Source organism: Dipteris shenzhenensis, chromosome 28 (assembly GCF_047967505.1).
Source record: "Dipteris shenzhenensis isolate YYH24624 ecotype China chromosome 28, Dip_SZ_1.0, whole genome shotgun sequence".
NCBI lineage: Eukaryota > Viridiplantae > Streptophyta > Polypodiopsida > Gleicheniales > Dipteridaceae > Dipteris > Dipteris shenzhenensis.
In genome coordinates, this window is record NC_141623.1 from 35,889,737 (window position 1) to 35,911,081 (window position 21,345).

A 21,345-nucleotide genomic window follows, 5' to 3' on the forward strand; every position below is an offset into this window, starting at 1 on the left:
ACACTCCCAACTTCACATTATCGTGGTGGAGGTTGCAAGAATTATTTAAAAATGATTTGAAAGCAATAGCTTACCAAGGCAAGGAGAAGTTTTATTGTTTCATTATGAGTAGCGTACTAAGAATGGTGAAAGCCTTTGCATAAGAGGCGACTCCTTGTTGCTTTAGTAATGAAGGCCGTACACAAATTGCCCTCATAGTCAACCATAATTCTGTAGCTTTGGATCTATTCCAATGCCTAAGCACCATTAAATAAATATATAGAGTAATGTCCTCAAACCCCCTCTCCCCTTGCAAAAAACCACTATGACTTCACATACATACTTTTAGGGTCCTTTTTAAAAAGACATCCCTTGACAAAATCTATGGGTCCATTTACTTTATGATCTCCTCTATATCTTCAGAGTTTGAAGACCCATTAACCCATGACCAAGGCACATTTGGATAATCTATCTAGCCCATAAATAATTTATGTGCATAGGTGGCCCAAATAGGACTCAAACGGGGTGTAGACCAATTTCCATTAATTGCATTACATAAAATTCTTATCCAAGGAAAAGCAATATCCAAGCCCGTCCAAAGGATACTATCTTGAAAGACATCAAATCGAATGTCCTATCCAAGGGTCCTTGCACTAGGCTCTATCCAAGCTAGCACATAGCTACCATTTGCAACAAAATATATGATCTTGTGAAGCATATTTCACCTACACAGAATAAGAGAAACAAGTAATCACCATATAATAAAACGATGTGAAAAAAGAAAATGTACATGCATATTGTGAGTGCAATTTTGATACATGCCATGAAAATTGCAATTAAAATGTATTGTATATTTGACCTCAAGGATCTACATTGAAAGTCACAAAAACAAGTATGAAGATCTTTATGTTCGATGCTTGCCAACAATCTAGTCATGAACTTGAATGAAATGAAAATAAAAAGATTCTCCCTAACTTTCATCTTCAAATTCCTAGCCTTGTCTCAAAAAAGCCATAATCCTCAAGGTAGGGAAACCTTGCATGTTCATAAGATGCCTTCTTAAAACTAGTAGCAAATCACGAGTGCTGCTTGCACTATTTGACTCATGTGCATCACTATTGTGAAATATGAATAACTTACAAGTTGATTCACATTTTTTTAATCCTTGTGCTTTTCTCTTGAATGATATCAAATAAGGTTGTTGTAAACCCAATCTTTTGTATCATTTTTCAATTATGGACCATGTAATGAGAACCCCATTTGGTTGCATTACTTGATACACTTGCATCTTGTTGCGTTTATTTATAAATTGTCTTGTAGCTTCATTTTGTTATGGAACACATAAGCGCTAATCCAAAATACATCTAAATGTAATAATTATATCATTTTTGCGGTAAGCAACCTAAAGGAAAGTTTTTCCTTTCTCTTTCTTTATGAAGACGCTTGTCATAATTATAGACATTGATTCTAGTGAATATCTAATGGTGTGAATCCTCTTTTATTGGAGGCATGCTTTTCCACCCTCTTAGCTTTTTTACCACTCCATCTATTTGTAGTTCATAACTATGATAAAAGTGAAACAACAAACTTCAAATTCAGTGCATTGTCAAGAAATTGCACCTTGTTAAAAAGGAGGTAGGAAAGTTTCAGACAAGACGTGACACAAGGTCCAATTGGACCTGATCCTCCAATCAATTGGCTACTTGGACAGTTCTTTGTACGGGACATAAGAGATCATTTGAAATGATTATCGTGGTGAAAATCAAATGTACCAAAATCACGATGAATGGATCCATTGATGGAACCACAATCGTGTTGTTGTGCAGTGGATCGGTGTCCCATGTAATAATCAGACCAGTTTGTGAGAACATGTATTTAATCGAGCCACTGATGATTTGAGGGAACGAGCATTTTTCGAACAAAATCTTCCGACCATCCGACAAAGGAAAAAAAAAACCTCCAACTATGTAAAAATATAACATAAATAGATCAAAACAAAACATAGTTTCACTTAGAAATATGCAAAGTATTATAGCAATGCTTATTTTATACGCAAACCTTTACATAAGTCTTTAGGAATGTTGAGTAACATAATGGGATGGCTTTAGAAGAAACCTACAAATAAAGTAGACTTCTCTATGAAAATTCCCTTATGATTCTTCTTACAACTTTAATAAGAGGTGACATTGAAAATCCTCTCTCAACCTAACCTATGAAAGGATTTATTCAAAGAAACCTCATTGAAGTAATCCACCAAGGTAGTTTTGTCAACGAAACCCCTTTGAAGCAAGTCTTCAAAGGTAGTTTCGTTGGCGAAACTACCATGGACAACATTTTTAAAAGTGGCATAACTTTCACATCCAATCATTCAACCACTCAAATTGATCGAAAAATCCCATTTGAGCATCTCTATGGGATCATATTTTAAAAACTCTTAGATTTATAGTATTAATATTACATATATTTTAAGAGAGTGATATATAAGTTCAAGTTAATACTTATTTATAGTAATTTTAAACTTCTTTAGAAACATATCCATAAATATATTGTTATCTATGCTATTAAAACACTAGAAAGCTCTTGTCATTGATATAAATATGTTTAATAAGTAATTATATATATAGAATATTATTATATTAAGAGTGATTATGAGGATTGTTTCTTAAAAGAATTATTTTTCAACACTTTTTAAAGATAATAACATGGAAACAAAGCATGTTTATGAGAGAAAATTTATGTTATGTAAAATTGAATGTGTGACAATTATGTATGTTTTTATGATGAAGGGATTTAGTTCTGGTGAAAATAAAAGTATAAAAACAAAATTTTCCTAAAGAAAGAATTTTTAAAATCTCTTAAAAAAGACGCTCAAATAAACCTGCTCGTAGGTTTTCGCTCGTAAAATTAGGGAAAAGGCTGTGGAGTAGCATCATCATAATCATCATAAATCAATTCTATGAAGCTTTGCTTTAGAAAAACTATGATTGATTCAAGGTGCTACTCGCCTAGAGAGACCTGATCCAGCTAGCAATCCAAGGAACCATCAACATGCTCAAAGCTGTTATCTATACATTCTCCAGAGCTACAGTATGAGATAACCGAAAACCATGGCCTCCCGTCCAACACTGTCCTAGAAGAAAACTCATGGTCCTCGATCGAATTTTGTATGACGGCAAAAGTTTCCCATTGGGTATGTATGATCTTCTCCTCACACGCGAATCAGAATCTCCCTCTCATATACAGAAAGCCTACCGCATTTCAAAAACCTTCTGATTCCACATCTCGAAGAGAATAAAAATCACCCTGGCAATGATCACAAGTTCTATCAATCGTGGAATACCCGCAACAGCTCGCTTGGATCCAGAATAGTTTCTTTCATTACTATGCCAATCTTGTTCTTCGCTCGCTTTGCCTTCATTAGGTAGGCAACATTCAAGGTTTGTCAATTCTTAATGAATTTCTTGTCAAATCTCTACTATGTCTCGAAACTTTACATTCGGATTAAGCTAGAACCAGATTGTGCTCTCATGCCAACTGCAACGGACCTTGTCTTCATACAAATATCGTTTCTACCACTACCCATGGAGGCTCTAGTGTGTGCCGTTTGCAAATCTGGTGTTATCTTCCTTGCTTGCGTGCCATTTGCAAATCTTCAAACCCTTGTTTTAAGTTATCGTCATCAGAACAGTCCACATAGTGGGTTTGAGAAAATCTGGAAGGAAGAATGGACTTGCACCATCACCAACACATAAAACATATCACGTTTTACCTTCATATGTTTAGTACAACACTTGGCTTGCTTTGATCAAATTCAATCTAATGGTCTACATCTTTGACATGTGGTCCACTCTTTGTTCAAATAGCTTCGATATGACCTATGCTGGTCATGTAAAGAGCATGAAATGCTTGTTGTTGAACAATTACTGTTTTCACATTTCACTAAAGCTCATCATCAGTTATATATCGGCTTCGTCAAATATTCTTTGCTCAATAATAAATTAAGAGTTCTAAAAGTAGGACATTCACTTGCCAAATTGGCAGATTGCAAGTGTGTAAACAAATAAAGAACAAATTATATTATAGACAAAGATATATGCCGTTGCACCCTTTCTTACTAAGCACAATTCTTGTGGACACACGAGTAAACCTTCAAATGCTCACAATATTGATAATAAACATGAATATCTCATCTCACAATAGTCACCTACAAGATTAGAAAGTGTTCACGTGACTCCATCATACATCAACACTTTTGTATTCTTAATTGACTACTAAATCTCTCCACAGATTAAGTAAACAAACCATCGCTGAAAAATTGAATGACCCTGGCAGGGAAAATCAGGCAAGCTTTCTGCGCAAGCAGAAAATGGAGCCTACTCATGTAACAAGTTCCGCGGAGAGAACTTTACGAATCAAAGCCCTCATTAGGTAGTGAGGAAGTAGTTCATATATCTTTGGCAAAATTTTAATGATTCAGAAGCCCCCTTCCCTTAAGTGACAATTTACCACCCATTCATTCACATGACAATGGAAATACATATTACCATAATTACAGGCCACTTCTATGAGCAAAGGGGTACAACCTTTGCTGTGTAGCAACTTCAGGAGGCCACCTTTAAGAAAATACAGAAGTTTCTTTATTCCCCTTGATGAAGACTTACGGATCTTAAGTCAATGAGCAATCAAAACAAACCTCTAAAATACAGTGCAACCTCTCTGCTGCAAGAGACATTTAGCTCATTCGTGCTGCTGTGACATTGCTCTTGCTCCCTGCAAGAAAACTAAGTATCGTCTGAATCGCCTCATTTGAAAGGTATTATTATCTACATAGAATGGGAAAAACAGTTCCATAAGCATAATACATGAGCTAAAAGGATTTAATCTTTAGAAATCAGGTTTGCTATTAGAGCACTTATATTCACAATCATTTAAATAGCCAAAAGATAACAATCTTTAACAGAGTCAAAAACTCCAAAATCAATATTCAATTGGTCTGGTTAATACAGAGTAGAGATTGCCTCAAGTCCTCAGCAGCATGGACACTTTTGCCCAATGAGTACCAGACATGCATGCAATCAAACCTGTAAACATACTTTTTCTTGACAATGTCAATGACTCAAAAAGGAGCTGCAACCTTGTTAAGTATTGCCATCAATGCAGTATTAAATGTAAATTAACATCTCGTTACTGGCTGTTGTACTCTAACCCGTGTTCTCTGCTAGCTTGAAGACCCCCATGCAGCTTAATTAGACATCTATTATTACTCACAGTCACAGGTGACCAAACCACATTCTCTATTCGTTTCAAATAAAGAGACCACTCACTTCCAGATGGCTTTTCTATATGAACAAGATACTGTATTACTTTTCAAAAAACGAGGTGCTAATTTGCAGTTCCAAGTACAACTGATAGATAGCCAACAATGATCGGGCTCTGCTCCAAACATATCCATGAAAAACCCAGGTGGAGGTTCATAATACCTTCTCATGACATAGTCTTATAGATGGAAGACACTCTAGACAACTCCATAGTCTAAGAAACCTCTACTATGTCAAAGCAAGGAGTTACCAGAACATGTATCCCAATTACTACACAAACAATATACAATGGCTTCAAAATGCAACAGAACACTTGGAGGCAGTTACACCTCTTCACACATAATCAACCATTACAAAAGTGTAAGCATACTGACGATTAGAAAAGCCATGTGCTGCAAAAAAGGCCTCAATTAAACCTCATAAATAGAAGCCTTGGATGAGAATCTTCGTAACAGGTCCAAACTGCAGAACGTATATACCTAGATGAATCCAGGAACATTCCCAAACTCATCCTCTAAAAACACAACATAGTGCAGTTTCAATCTCACCATAGTCACTCATAAGATTGAAAACCATAAACTCCATCACGCATAGCAGGGACTAGCTACTATGACATCCCCACTGACGTCATCAGCGCCCAATAATGGGTGTAGACCATAGTATAAAATATGCTCTCACACATTCAAATCCACACACCCCCACATACTTGATCATCCTTTTATACAAAGTCTTCGTACTGAGTTTCTGTTGGCACTCCGGAGGTGAAGGGCAAACTCAGCCATGACAAAGGCTAGCACTAAACCAAACCAGTGGCAAAGAGAGAAAACTCAAATGAAATAATGTATACTGGAGACCGTGTGACAGAACTACTTGAAAGATGCAAGCACCTTAGAGAAGACGGGGCACTTCAAAGCAAGGCCATGCCTGTATAAAGCCCAATTTTTGGCTTGTCAAGATACTTGCCAAGCTGACGCTCATATCAATTTAGTCTCACTATTTCATCATAGTATGGGAATGTGGAAAAGCGGCAGTGTTTCATCAGAGCACACTAATGCTTGAGAGGGGTAAATGCAAAACCATCTGGCCAATGGAGTTTAGTAGACATTGAACCAGGGTGGCTGGCCAGACTGGCCCCAACCAGACCTGCTGTTACTAGCCCAAATGTGGCCCTTTACCAGGCCCTAATCAGCCCTCTACAGGCCCTGACCAGCCCCTAATCAGGCCCTCTTTCCAGCCTCCGGCCATTGTTGAGAGACGCAAACTGTGGTTGGGTTTAGTAGATAGGATTAGTGGATAGGGGGGACAAGTGTCACAGTGCATAGAGTGCCTTCTGCATGGGGTGATTTGGTGGTGCTTTTGTGGAGATACTTTGGCATTTAGCACTCCTTTAGCCTGTGATCCAGAGTGGGATTTTTCTCCTGCAGCGGCCTTCGACCTCGTTGTATATGGCTCGCTGTTGGTCGATTGGCGTGCAGCTCAGTTCAAGAGGTAGTTACTTTTGCAGTCCATGAAATACGAGTCTTTTCGGTGTCTATATCTTTTGCAGTGTTCTTAGTTTCTCGTATTGTTATACTGCATGCAGTAAAATAGTTCAAATAGTTGTTGATTTCTTCATTTGGTATCAGAGCAGGTTGCAATGGTATGGAATCAAAGGGAGAGTCGGTGAAGCTCATGATCTTCAATGGCATGAATTTCCCTGCATGGCAATTAAGTGTTCGATTATACGTCATGGAGAAGGGATTGTGGTCCGTGGAAAAGAAGCTGACCGCTAAAGCCAAGAAGGAAGCTCCTGATACCGCGAGCCAGTGACAATCCAAAAATGAGAGCACTCACATACTTGGCAGAGCGCTGGGCAGCAAATTCCATCATCACCTGAAACTCTCAAAGTAGGTGCGCGACAGCTGGATAGCAATTGAAACTCTTTCTGGTTCGCGTTTGAAAAATTCTAAAGTTTTATTGAAGCAGCAATTCTTCAGTTTGTCAATGAAGGACGGAGTGACCCTTGGGGAACATCTAAATTACATGTGCATCATGTTACAACAACTGTCAGACCTGGTGTTGGAAACATCACCTCCCCATCTGTAAGCCCCCAAATGAGAAGAGCATGGGGAGGGAGACCTAGGGCAAGATATGCCCGAAGAAGAGAGAGAGGGGGGGCTTCCACATGGGCAGCACCTCACAGGAAAAGAAGGCTGCAAAAGATGGCGCCAGGAACAATGCAGATGGCGAGGCATCCAATGCATGAAACTGGCATGGAAGAAGGCAGATCTAGAGCAGCAGGCAAGAGGAGTATCCAAGGCCAGAGGCGCCTGGGATGAGCTGGTCTATGGGCAGTTTAAGGGCCTGGCAGCAGCACCACAAAGGGCAGGTACTAAGCCCTTAAATAGGGCAGGCGATGTCACGATCTGTGACGTATTCCTTTCTCTTTCTAGACTTATGGATGGTTTAATGAATGGACACTTGTGGAAGGGTATGACCTTTCGATGGGACACTTGCCCTTTCGACGGGACACTTCCTAATGAGGCATAACCCTTCACAAGAGACATTCTAATGAAGAGACATTCCTATTGTAATGTACCCTCTCATCAAGGGTCACACCCTTCACAAGGGGTACACCCTTCACAAGGAGTACACACCACTTCATGCACATACCCTTTGGAGTACACACCTTTTCATGTGTGACTCTTCACTCTCTATATAAGAGAGGCCAAATTGTATGGATGACAATCACATCCACCCTACAGACATTCAAGCAATACAGTTATTCCTTTGCTCTCTGCTATCTCAGTCTCTTTACTGTTCCTTAGCACTGTTCTAAATATAGTAAATCTAGGATTTCTTACAGTGGTATCAGAGCAAAATTCGCTCCTGCCTGTAGGAAATGCCCCCCACCTTCTAGCGCTGATCTGATACATTTTTGCCGCTAGAAGGACATCCGTGCACATAGTGCATGGAAGAGATGGAGAGGATGAGCGTAAAATTTTTAAACGCCTAAAGGCATCCTGGCCTCTCCATCTCCCTCACATCACAAGTTGATGTGAATGGACACGACCAAAATCGTGTCCTTTAAGGTGCTTGGGCTGTCCCAAAACCAAGGGACGCGCCTTTTCCACCATGGGACACACCTTTTGGTGAGGAGTCTCGACTCCTCACTCATGGGACATACCCCATCGTGGGCAAAGGGACATACCTATTCATGCAGGGTCGCACCCCTTTTAACAATAGGGACATATCCCCTCATGAACAGGTGCACCTATTCCAAGGGTCACACCCCTTCGAATAGGCACACCTCCTAGGCCCAAGTACCTACAAAAGGGTACCTAGAGGGGTAAAAAGGGATAAAAATTAAACCCATCCCCTAACCCTAGGTTTACCCTAACTACCCTAGGGTTAACTTAACCCCCAACTTAATACTGGGGCAAATAACCCTTAGGCAGCCCAACGAATCGTCGTACCTTCCAGCCAACACAAAGAACAAAAAAAAACGGCCGTACGGATTTCCCGCAGCCTGCGCCAGCCATCGCAACCTTCCGTACCAGCCCTGCGCAGCAATCCGTACAAGCCCTGCGCAACAGTCCGTACAAGCCCGCGCCATCCGTACAGCCCTGCCGTACAGCCCTGCGCAGAAGTTCGTACAGACTGCGCCATCCGTACAGCCCTGCGCTGTCTGTACAGCCCCTGCATACGCAGCAGCACGCCGCCGGTCTTCTGCCTTTTTCCGCTGCCAGCCCTTGGTCTCTGTCGCTGCCAAGTTCTGCCCCTTTATAGCCCTGTTGGTATTGAGTCGCCTGCTCCTTTCCAGCCTGCAACGGGAGCACAATTACAGCCAGCTTTTCGGTCGACAAACAAGGGAACTGCAACAGTTTTCGCCATTCTTTTCCTGCTAAATCAGCAACACTTGCAGCCTCCTCTCGCGATGAAGACAGCCTGGACCAGACCAGCCTCGAGCACTCCTCGCAAAACACTGCAACATGGACCTCCGGACAACGATTTGCAGCCTTCTTCTACGCAATTACTTGGCAGATTAAAGTATTGCCAGGTGGAGTCTTTCCAATCTGCTTTTTCAGGATTCTTTTTAACAAATTACAGCAAATGAAAGAATCCACATTAAAGCATGGAAACCCCTGGTAATTCACCCGGCCATTCAAGGACACCTCAGGCACCTGCTACTACACAATATCGTGTTCAAATTGCACAGCCAGCCCATTTTGGAGCCTTTGCATCTTGGGTCTTCTGTGTCACGTGCCCTCCAAGTGACTTGGATCACATCCTCTACCTTCTGCGTGAGGCACCTCAGTTACATTATTTCCTCAGCACAGTACAGGTTGTGTTCCACGAGACACGAAGATATCCGGAACACGATATTCCTCAGGAGTTTGCTGTTCATTTTTGGAGAGAGTTTTACCCTTCACCTTCGGCATCCCCAGGGTACTCTCCACCTCCTTCAGCTCCCCGATATCCTCCTCTACAGGGTGTACCTTCTCCCAGTCAGTATTTACATCCTGAAGGCACTCCCTCTCGTGGATATCCTCCTCTTCCGACAGCAGCTCCTTATCCTTTTTTCAGATCCGTGGACTCTGCTACCTACCCCTGTCTTATCACGAGCAGTAACACCTTTTTCAGAATCTCCAGTGTTACCTCCGACAGGACCTCCCTTACCAGATTTCCATCCTGCCTCGCCTGCCCCCTCCAATATGAGCAACCTCAGGGAGCAGCCCGAATCCTCTTTCGGGGATGGTACAAACTAGAGCGCAAGTTCGCGCCTCTCTCACAGGGATTTCCGACATGTCGCACCGCTCGCGTGAAGCCTCTCCCGAGATTAAAGAATCAAGTCCCAAAAAGACCCCTGAAGGCAACACCCAAAGTGAATCTCTATTGCAACTTCAAATATCTCAGCTTCAGGACAGCATCTCCGACCTGGTTCAAAAAGTTCAACAACTCCAAGATTCTCGAAGTCCAGCACATACAGAGGACGACGTGACGCAACCCGACGACGATGCGGACTCTTTCCCCCCCGAGGTAGAAAATACTGAACTGCGTACTCTCTACCGATTACTTCAAGCTTCCAAAACAAAGCGACTTGACGTCAAACTTCCAGAAGCCTACACTGGTCAACGTAATCGCCGAACTGTTGACCAATGGCTCGCTAAAATGCGCATGTATTTTGACACTGTTGACCTCACGGAAGGCAAAAAGATCGCCTTGGCAACCTCCCTCCTGAAGGATACAGCATTTCTATGGTGGCAACGACGCTTAAAGGACGAAAAAAGTGTGTTAACTTGGGAACGTTTTGAACACGTGCTCCGTAAGCAGTTTGTACCTGCCAATGCGGACTTCCAAGCACGATCAAAATTTCGACAGTTGGAGCAAACGGGTTTCCTGTCTTCTTATATCTCTTAGTTCACCACATTGGTGCTAGAGATTGATGGTTTAACTGAGGATGATCACCTTCATGCTTTCATCTCAGGCCTACAACCCTCGTTACGCATTGATGTTCTTAAAGCCAATATCACCACCACAGATGGCGCTATTGCTTACGCAGAGCGCATTACAGATTTCCTAAACACAGGGAAGCAGAGTGCTTATCGCACACAGAACTCTCCTATGGCCAAAGGTGCTCGCCCTCAAGATAATACCAGGTTTCGCAAAAACTTCGGTAATCAAGGTCAGCGACAGTCTCAAGATCCCCAGAAGCCTCAGAAATCATTTGCTGGATTCCAACAGAAGCACTCCCCCAAGGATCGTGTTTCTTCTTCTTCACAAAGTCATTACCGACAGCCCCAACATAAAGGCCACTGACAAGAAGAACAACTCCAGCTCAAAAGGACTTTGTACCATCTGTACAGGCGACCATAGATGGTTCGATTGTCCCAAGCGACCAAAGCAAAATTCTAATATGGAACCTAGCACTTCCCCAAAAGAAGATGCTACCTCAGCACAAGACAAGAAAGACAAAGCTGTTCGAATGGCGAATACCATCCACCTGAGCCTTGCCAGCAACCCTGAACCTTCCCTGGCCACTCAAGTACTTTGCGTTCAAGGATCGATTCGTGGAACAACGGTCACCATCCTCATCGACAGTGGCTGTTCTCATAATTTCCTAGCCAGTTCTGTGGTCGATAAACTTCGGTTGACCACCAGTCCTAGTCTCATGGACTATCAGATTGAACTCGCAAATGGAACAACTTTCTTGTGCAACACCAGGATCAAAAACTTGTCTTTTCGCATCCAACATTATACGGACAAGTTAAACTTCGACATTATGCCTCTTTCTCGGTACGATGTCATACTCGGACAACAATGGCTCTACGACTATGATCCATCAATCAGTTTTCGCAGCCATACTATCCAGTTTGTCCACCAGGGAAAACTTATTGAGCTAACTGGTTCTAGGGACTCTCCTTCAACTCCAGTTGCCTCTGCCCTACAAGTAAAGAAGTGGGTTCGTAAACGCCAAGCAAAGACTTCACTTCTGTTGGTTACAGCAGTAGAGGAGACACCAGCTAAGGATCCTCCTGAATACCTCAACCAACCTTTTTTCCAGCCCTACCTGGACCTTTTTCCACAGGAATTGCCAAAGCAATTACCACCTCGACGACCAGTGGATCACCCAATCGAACTTATTCCCGGCAGTAATCCACCGTCGAAACCTCCTTATCGGGTTTCTTACACTCAAAATGAAGAAATCCAAAGACAGGTCACCGAGCTACTTGACAAAGGTCACATTCGGCCCAGTCGCAGCCCTTTCGGATCTCCTATACTACTTGTGGAAAAAAAGAATAAGTCAATGCGCCTCTGCATCGACTACCGAGCCCTCAACAAGCTCACTATAAAAAACAAGTATCCATTGCCTCGCATTGATGACCTCTTCGATCAACTTCTACATGCAACACACTTCTCCAAGATTGATCTTCGTTCCGGTTATCATCAAATTCGTATACGAGAAGGCGATGAATACAAGACAGCTTTTCGAACAAAGTATGGACACTATGAATGTTTGGTCATGCCTTTTGGGTTAAACAATGCCCCGGCCACATTCATGACATTAATGAACGACATCTTCAGGCCTTTCCTCGATAAGTTCGTCATCGTTTACCTCGATGACATCCTCGTTTTCAGCAGATCCCTACTTGAGCACAAACAACATCTTCACCAAGTTTTTGAAGTTCTCCGCGCAAATTCTCTCTACATCAACATTGAGAAGAGTGAGTTCTTCAAGACCCAACTTGAATATTTGGGACATGTTATTTCAGCTCAAGGTATCTCTGTGGATCCCAAGAAGGTCGAGGTAATCCGAAACTGGCCTACTCCTAAGAATGTTCATGATGTCCGCTCTTTTCTCGGATTGGCAAACTTCTACCATACAAAGGTCTATCAGTTTTCCGAAATCGCAGCTCCTATGTCCGAATTATTGAAAAGCACAGCAATTTTTCAGTGGCTTCCCGAAACAGAGTATAGTTTCCAACAACTCAAGCAAGCACTCACTACCACACTAGTTATGGCTATTGCTGACCCAAATCTTCCATTTGAGGTCATGACCGACGCTTCCGACATCGCTACTGGAGCAGTCTTGATGCAAGAAGGCAGAGTTATTGCTTTTGACAGCCATAAACATTCTGATATCCAAACCCGATATCCGGTTTATGATAAGGAGTTTCTTGCTGTTGTACATGCTTATCGCTCTTGGAAACATTATCTCATGGGTGCCGACTCTGTGGTCAAGACAGACCATCACTCTCTCAAGTACATCTTTACTCAGCCAGTCATGAACGCTCGACAAGCACGCTGGGTTGAGTTTCTGGCCAACTTTCACATGACCATTGAGTACATACCAGGACTACGCAATGTAGTTGCAGATGCTCTCCGCAGGTTACCTCTAGCATCAGCCATGGTAATCTCTACATTATCTGTGGATGTTCCGAATTCATTCAAAGGAAAGTATTTCAATGATAAAGACTTCGGCACCGCAGTACAGGTTCTTTCCAAAGATCAACCTTCGACTTCCGAACAGAAGATTTTCTCATCCTATTCTTATACGGACGACCTTCTGTATTATCAAGATCGCGTCTGTGTACCACATGACAAGGATGTTCGACGTCTTTTGTTAAAAGAGCATCATGTAGTTCCTTATGCTGCCCATCCAGGCATCAATAAGACTTACCGGTTACTCAGTGCAACATACTACTGGCCTCAGATGAAAAGAGATGTCATCAACATGGTTACATCTCGTCTATCATGTCAACAAATGAAAGCAAGTCGACGACTTCCGATAGGACTTCTTCAGCCTCTTCCAGTTCCAACTGAAAGGTGGGAAAGTATTTCCATGGATTTCATTACAACACTACCACGATCCTCTAGAGGTAACACTCAGATTATGGTAATTGTTGATCGATTGTCCAAAATGGCACACTTTGTTGCTTGCAAAAGCAGTGCACAGGCCCCGGACATAGCCAAACTCTTTATACAACACATCTTCCGACACCATGGATTACCCAAGAATATCATATCCGACAGAGATCCTAAGTTTACCAGTCACTTTTGGATTTCACTCTTCGAATCTTTGGGTACAACTCTACTGTTCAGTTCAGCTTACCACCCAGAATCAGATGGACAGACTGAAAGAGTCAACCAAGTTCTGGAAGAAATGCTTCGACATTATGTTCAGTCACGCCTCGCAGCCTGGGAAGAGTATCTACCACTCCTCGAGTTTGCTTATAATAACTCTTTCCATAGTGCCATCAGCATGACTCCATTCCAAGCAGCTTATGGACACACTCCGATTGTACCAACAAATTTTGTACTTCAACATCGAGTGGCCCTAGCTGATCAATTGGTTCAAGAAATGCAAGACATTCTACTGCAAGTCAGGGATCATATGCGAAAAGCGCAAGAGCGGTATCAACGGTCTGCCAACAAACATAGACGTCACCTGGAATTTAACACTGGTGACATGGTGCTATTATTTGTAGCCCCACATCGCTATAAGACGGTTAAGTCTGTGTTTCCTAAGTTGCGACCCAGATACTATGGACCTTTCCGGATCGTCAAGAAAAATTCTTTAAGTTATAAATTGGAATTACCACCATCATGGGGTAAAATCCATCCAACATTTCATATTTCTTGGCTAAAGACGTACATTCCAGGCGATGAAGCAGTTCCTCCTGCAGGTGATTATGTCCCGGAAATCGAAGACGATTACGTTCTCCTTATTCCTGAGCGTATTTTGGACCATCGACAGCGAGAGACTCGACATCGACTTATCACGGAATTCCTTGTTCTTTGGCGAGATCTGGACGACTCCGACGCTACTTGGCAGTCTGATGAAGACTTACAGCAGTACCCTGATCTTTTACAGCAGTATTTTCAAAATCTACCATGATATTTTCTACATCGGTTCATTATCTCCACCAGGGTCTTCTTTTGAGTGGGAGGGGATGTCACGATCTGTGACGTATTCCTTTCTCTTTCTAGACTTATGGATGGTTTAATGAATGGACACTTGTGGAAGGGTATGACCTTTCGATGGGACACTTGCCCTTTCGACGGGACACTTCCTAATGAGGCATAACCCTTCACAAGAGACATTCTAATGAAGAGACATTCCTATTGTAATGTACCCTCTCATCAAGGGTCACACCCTTCACAAGGGGTACACCCTTCACAAGGGGTACACACCTCTTCATGCACATACCCTTTGGAGTACACACCTTTTCATGTGTGACTCTTCACTCTCTATATAAGAGAGGCCAAATTGTATGGATGACAATCACATCCACCCTACAGACATTCAAGCAATACAGTTATTCCTTTGCTCTCTGCTATCTCAGTCTCTTTACTGTTCCTTAGCACTGTTCTAAATATAGTAAATCTAGGATTTCTTACAGGCGAGCCAGCCAGCCAGGCCGACCAGCAGGTCGGCTGATTAGGCTGGTCAAGCCAGCAAAGAGGCGGCCAAAAGCACCTCAAATGAGAGCCTCCCCGTCGGTTTTGGCAGGCAGCAAAGTCGGCCAGTTTTGAGGGGAATTCTCCCCAATAAAAGGTCCCCCTTGCGGGGGCATAATTACATCCAGCAGGCCAGCAAGTTTGCGAGCAGCAGGAGCAGCAGTACACACACCCTCAGGCCTACATCCAACAGGCAGAGGAGTCCAAGAGTTGCTGCAGACTGAGCTCATATAGGGCTGGAGCCTAGGCTGTCTTCTAGGCAGCAAGGTGCTGAGGTCTTTGGACGGAGAGTCTACATACGCTCAAGATGGAGCACTCGGGCTCAATGATCTAGAGATATCTGGCAAATAGTAGAAGTACCTTGTGGTAACATCAGAGGATCACAAGCTGGTGTGACTCTGGATCTATCCCTTTGTATTGTGTCAATAGCCTTGGACGAAAATATATCGTTTTGGAGGTTTCAATATCTGGCTTGATAGTTGTCTATTTACTAGCCTGCACACTATGTGAAGCACATTAAGTAAAGAAGTTTGTGATTCCACCCACATACACTGTGTGAGCTCTTGGGCCATTCTATCAAGTCTTCCGCTGTGCGTACTCTCTATTGGTTGATTTCTAACATGGTATTAGAGCCCAAGTAGGAGGCTCACAAGTGTGGAAGCTTGAAAGCAAGGACCTTGCTGAAGGACGACCCTAATTCAGAGCCTCTAGAAAATCGACTTCCACGACTGGAGGATTGTGCCCTTGCGAGAAAGAAAGAGGGTGACTCACGTTCAATTGGGTGTGTACAGAGTTCTTGTCTACAGATGATTGAGTTTGCTTTTTGATTTTGTTGTGTGGTTTAGCATCACAGATGTCGATTTCAAAAGCAGAAGCCTCTTCAGCCCGTTCTCTCCCTTCCTCCTCCCCTGGTTGAGTTCCTTCTTTCACCATCCCTAGCTTTAGAGAGTCCGGGAAATTGGATGAGACTAACTATCCTATCTGGAAGGTGAAGATCCGAAGTCATTTAGTGGCTCGAAAACTATGGAAGCTGACAACGAGAGCAGAGGCGAACTCGGAGGACATTGTGGATAACAAGGGGAGCATACTTATACCGGTAGATGGAGAGGAACTCAAAGCATGGGAGAATAGATATGGCCATTGTCACAAGCATCCACAGACCCGTGGCCATGCTAGCTAGTGCCAGCATAGGCAACCAAGTCAACGGCCACGTAGACGTCCGTACAACCATTCAAGCAGCCCTGTGCAATCAGCAATCAGCACACAGTCAACAGGCAGTCAGCACCACGTCATCACACGTCAAAAAACGCAGAGTTGACTTTTTCGTCAAAAATCAACGCGTTGACTTTTGGGTCGACGTTGACCTTTTGACCAACTTGGTCAACAGTCGGTTTTGATTGGAAAGTATTCATTTTAGCCACTTCTATGAAGCATGTAAGAAGAAGCATCATTGATTGAATATTGGTCACTAGTCTTTATTGCATCAAGTGCTCATATTTTGGAAGTCTTTCAGTTATTTTTTTGCCTTGTAAGAGAGATAGACACTGCCCAATATCTGGGTTAGACCCTCTCATGGCTACCCTATTGAATCTAGAGAAGTTCAATGGAAAGGGCTTCCACACATGGCAGATGAAGGTGAAATTTGCATTGATGAGGGAGAACTTATGGGGACTTGTCAAACCTACTCCTACCGCTTCTTCTACGGCCTCCAATGCTGGAGAATCCTCAACTCCGACACGACCGGCAAGGGATCCAGCTAGAGAAGAAAAAGCATATGGTATCATTGCTCTTGCTTTAGGAGATGATTATATTCACCATATCTCTGACTTGGAGTCTCCTTCAGAAGCTTGGCAGAAGCTTGACATGATTTTTGGTGCTAGCTCTCACATCTCTAAACTATCACTTAAAATCTCTTTCTTTGAATTGAAGATGGCTAGTGGTACTACTTTGGCAGCTCATGTCAACTATATGCGGAGTCTTATGACTCAGCTTGCTGCTATCAACTCTCCTATTACTCCAGATGATGCTATGGCAGTGTTACTTAAGAGTATGCCTGAAGATTATGATCACATAGTTAGCACTTTGAAAAATCTTCCCAATCCTAATCTTGAAGGTATTATCTCTGCTCTCCAAGAAGAAGAAAGGCATATGGAGCTCAGGAAAGGCAATGACACTGTTTATGCTGTAAAAGTCCAGAAAGGCAAGTATACCCCTTGCAATCACTGTGGAAAGACAAATCACCTTTCAAAGGACTGCTTCAAAATTAATCCATGCAAGCACTGTGGCAAGAACAACCATAATGAGAAGTTTTGCAGAGCCAAAGCAAAGACAAAAAAAGCAAATCTACTTTCAGTTGATGAGCCTCCACAAGATGAGGCATCCTTTGAAGATTATGCATTTTAAATCATCTCTATGTATGCTCCAGATCTCTCTTTTTATGTCAAGGTACTCAGCCTGGATAGTCCTCCAAAATGAATGAAATAAACTATTGTGTTTTTGTGTGTTTTGTAAACACCTCTGGTCACCTTATGATGTAGGCCATGTGTATGTTTTGCTCCATGGTACCTCCTGCAGACATTGTGTGCATGTACATGCAGGGGAGATAACCATTGGAAGGTCTTTTTGTATCCCTTTTGTTTACCTTACACCCAAGGGAACCCTTGCTAGCATGAGAACCTAGCCATAGATTAATCCTTGACCACCATGAGATGGCATGAGAAACTATGAGACTAGATGTATCCTTGACAAAGCCTGAGTGAGGGGGGGTTTGTTGGGATATCTCAAGGTGTATGCCTCAGGCACACCTTATGTTTCTATGTGTGAGTGCTAGAGGCACAGTTAGGTACCCACAAGCACAGTTAGGTGGTGGAAAGCCACATAGGATGATTGAGAGAATCTAGGAGCAGATTGAGGAGATGATTGTGGAGCTCTGAAGTCATCAGTGATGTCAGTGAGCATGTATGAGGTGCCTACTTAAGGACCTCACTCTTCTTCATTCTAAAAGCAAAATAATGCAAGTATTCTGAGTTTGTGTCCACTCTTTCCTTTCCTTTCAGATTTCCAACACTATCTCCTATGCTTATCTACAGCTCTTTTATGTTTCTCTCGAGACCTTTCGATTACTGTCCGAACTTGGCTGTAAGCTGTCTGGAGGTCTCTCACAAACTGATTAGCTACAAATATTTCATCCTTGGTACTCAGGATAGGTGGCAAAATCACCTTCCCATAAATGACCTCAAAGGGGGCTTTCCTTGTAGAGCTGTGTACTGTATTATTGTAAGCAAACTCTACCAATGGTAGGTACTTTTCCCAGTTTGAACCTTGGTCACCCACGTAGCATTTCAGCATATCCAATTGCTACTTCACTTTGACCATCTGTCTGGGATGGAAAGAAGAAGAAAAATTCAGATTCGTCCCCATGTTATCAAATAAAGCTCTCCAAAATAGACAGGTCATTCTGGGATCTCGATCACTAACAATGGACTTAGGCATACCATGATGCTTAAAGATCTATGCCATGAAAAGCTTAGCCATATGATCTGCCTTTATGGTTTTGCGAACCAGAATGAAATGAGCTTGCTTGCTGAATCTATCAATGATAGTCCAAATCCACTTTCCCATGGTGCCTGAGGCACAGGAAGAGGCATAAGTAGGCCAAGTGCCTTCCGTCTATCATACTTCACTTTCTCACACGTAAGGCATTCAGTAACAAACTGATGTATATCTTTCCGCATCCCTGGCCAAAAGAAATACCTCTCTAATGCTAGAGTTGTTGCTGTAATTCCTCTGTGTCCAGCATAGGGAGATGCATGGCATTCCTCCAAAATCTTTTTCCTCATCTCCTGGGTGATGCATAGGCAATCATCTTTCATTAGATACCCATCTTTCAGGGAATAGTGACTGGTGGATTGCCCCTCTTGCATTTGCTGTAAAATCTCACCAAAATAATTCCTTTTGCAGTCCAAGAAATACGAGTCTTTTCAGTGTCTATATCTTTTGCAGTGTTCTCAGTTACTCCTATAGTTATATTACATGCAGTAAACTATAGTGACTGGTGGATTGCCCTTCTTGCATTTGCTGTAAAATCTCACCAAAATAATTCCTTTTGCAGTCCAAGAAATACGAGTCTTTTCAGTGTCTATATCTTTTGGAGTGTTCTCAGTTACTCCTATAGTTATATTACATGCAGTAAACTAGTTCCAATAGTTCTTGATTTCTTCAACCATGCCTACATACCCTGGCTAAATGCTCTGGCACAGCTCCCCACTAACTGCATATTTTACAGGGAGAATACTACAACGGAAGCCCTCACTCCCCATAGTACAGATAGGAGATGCCTAGAACTCTAACATAAACAGGGCTGTTTCCTCATTGCAATACATAAACCTTTCAGCGTACCAATACATGCAATCTCCATACTTCCTAAAAGGTACTGAATAATGATGCAGCCCTAACATTGACCCCGTCATGGCTTGCATAGAACTGCCATTCTAACACGCACCTGTAATTACTGTCCATTATCTTGTACACGCGGTTCTTTTGTAATACAGCTCAGGTCATTGCGTGCACACATCCCTGTCCATCATTAAAGCATCCTCAATATTATTTTTGGTTTCAATCCAATGATCAGCTTGGAGTGAATTCCCTCCGAAGGATAACCCAGGTAGCCAGAACGACCAACGATAATATATGCAGGTAATGGAGTCTTAGATTCACTCCTAGGGGTGTTGAATCTAGGGCGTAATCAGTTTCAACAACAGCGTAAATTGAACCTCGTGAAGCTAGTAAATTTCACTGACATCAGATTTGACTAAATGGGAACATGATAGAATCTGGAGTAAACATCATAAAGAGGGCCATTTCCTCTTTGCAATACATTAACCTTTCAGCCTACAATCTCCATACTTCCATGGCTGGCATAAATTGACATCTAACACCCCCCGTAATTGCTGTCCATTATCTTGTAGACGCGATTCATTTCTAATGCCACTCAGGTCTCTCTGGCCATCGTTAAGGCACCCTCAATATTATTTTTGGTTGTCAGCTTGTTAGAAATATTTCAACGTCAACTTGTAGAGACTGGTGCAATACTTCGCTACGACATATCCCGAAACCCCCCAGCCCCATCCCCCGGTCCCCCACTTTTCGCTCCCCGCCCCTCCCCCCCCCCCCCTCTCTCTCTCTCTCTCTCTCTCTCTCTCTCTCTCGGTAAAGCGCCTGAAAGAACCATGATTTTATTGAGATCCAAGAAAACAATGCTCCTTACCTTCACAATATCTGAAACTTAATCGCCTCATCAATATTGTTCGGGTCCATCAAGCATTCCTGCGCGAAAGGAAAAGAAATGCTTAAGACTGCAAAGAGCGGGATGATGCGCTCCCTTCCATATAAAATTTACTGCAAGGATATCGTGTTCGTAAGCTCTAGCTTAGGACGGCGAAAACTCCGTACCTGCATTCTCACCAAGGTATGTAGAAGCGTCAGACGTTGACACATGCCAGCAAGTTTTGAGTGAGTATCAAGATGGCACGGAGCCGAATCACAACAATGCTAAGCTGACCAACGAAGCTACCCATGAACAGAAGCACTGAAAAGAGCTCCATGGAGTGATATACAAGAGAACAAGACTCCATGGTTCTCTTATCTCAATATCAACATTTCTTGTTTACCTTAAGACTTTATCTCAATCTTAATATTTTCTTTATGCTGGCGTTGTTGGCACGCACTTTTTGGCCCCTTAGTGGATGGACCCTAATGAGGGCCATAGGATTCGTAGTTAACCTAAGTTAACCAAACATCATACTTAGGTTAGTTGTTAGTTTAGGGTTAGAGCGTTAGATTAGGGATACTTACCTTGTTGTTTTGTGCAGGTACTGAATGCGCCTCCGTTTTTTGGGGTGGACGATCTGCTCGATGCGCTTCCCTTTCCTTTGGACGACGATTTTTGTGGGTAGCGTGGCGATGGCGGAGAGCTCCTCGACTGTTCGTCATGAGCGACAGGTCTGTTTGCGGTGTGACGATGGCAGAGATCGGGATGGACATCCATTCTGTGTCTTGTTTTCTAGCAAAGTAGATAGGATAGGATTGATTCTTGGAGGGGGCAAGC

The 21,345-nt window shown here is 42.8% G+C and overlaps 1 long non-coding RNA gene across 1 annotated transcript; it reads right to left on the reverse strand.

The window, feature by feature from the left end:
* Positions 1-4,501: 4,501 nt before the first annotated feature.
* On the reverse strand, positions 4,502-20,909 carry LOC147883503 (uncharacterized). Its single transcript, XR_015543808.1, has 3 exons — positions 20,691-20,909; positions 20,506-20,564; positions 4,502-4,749 (listed from the first exon to the last, which is right to left on the reverse strand). It is a non-coding gene; the product is annotated as an uncharacterized LOC147883503 (long non-coding RNA).
* Positions 20,910-21,345: the final 436 nt, after the last annotated feature.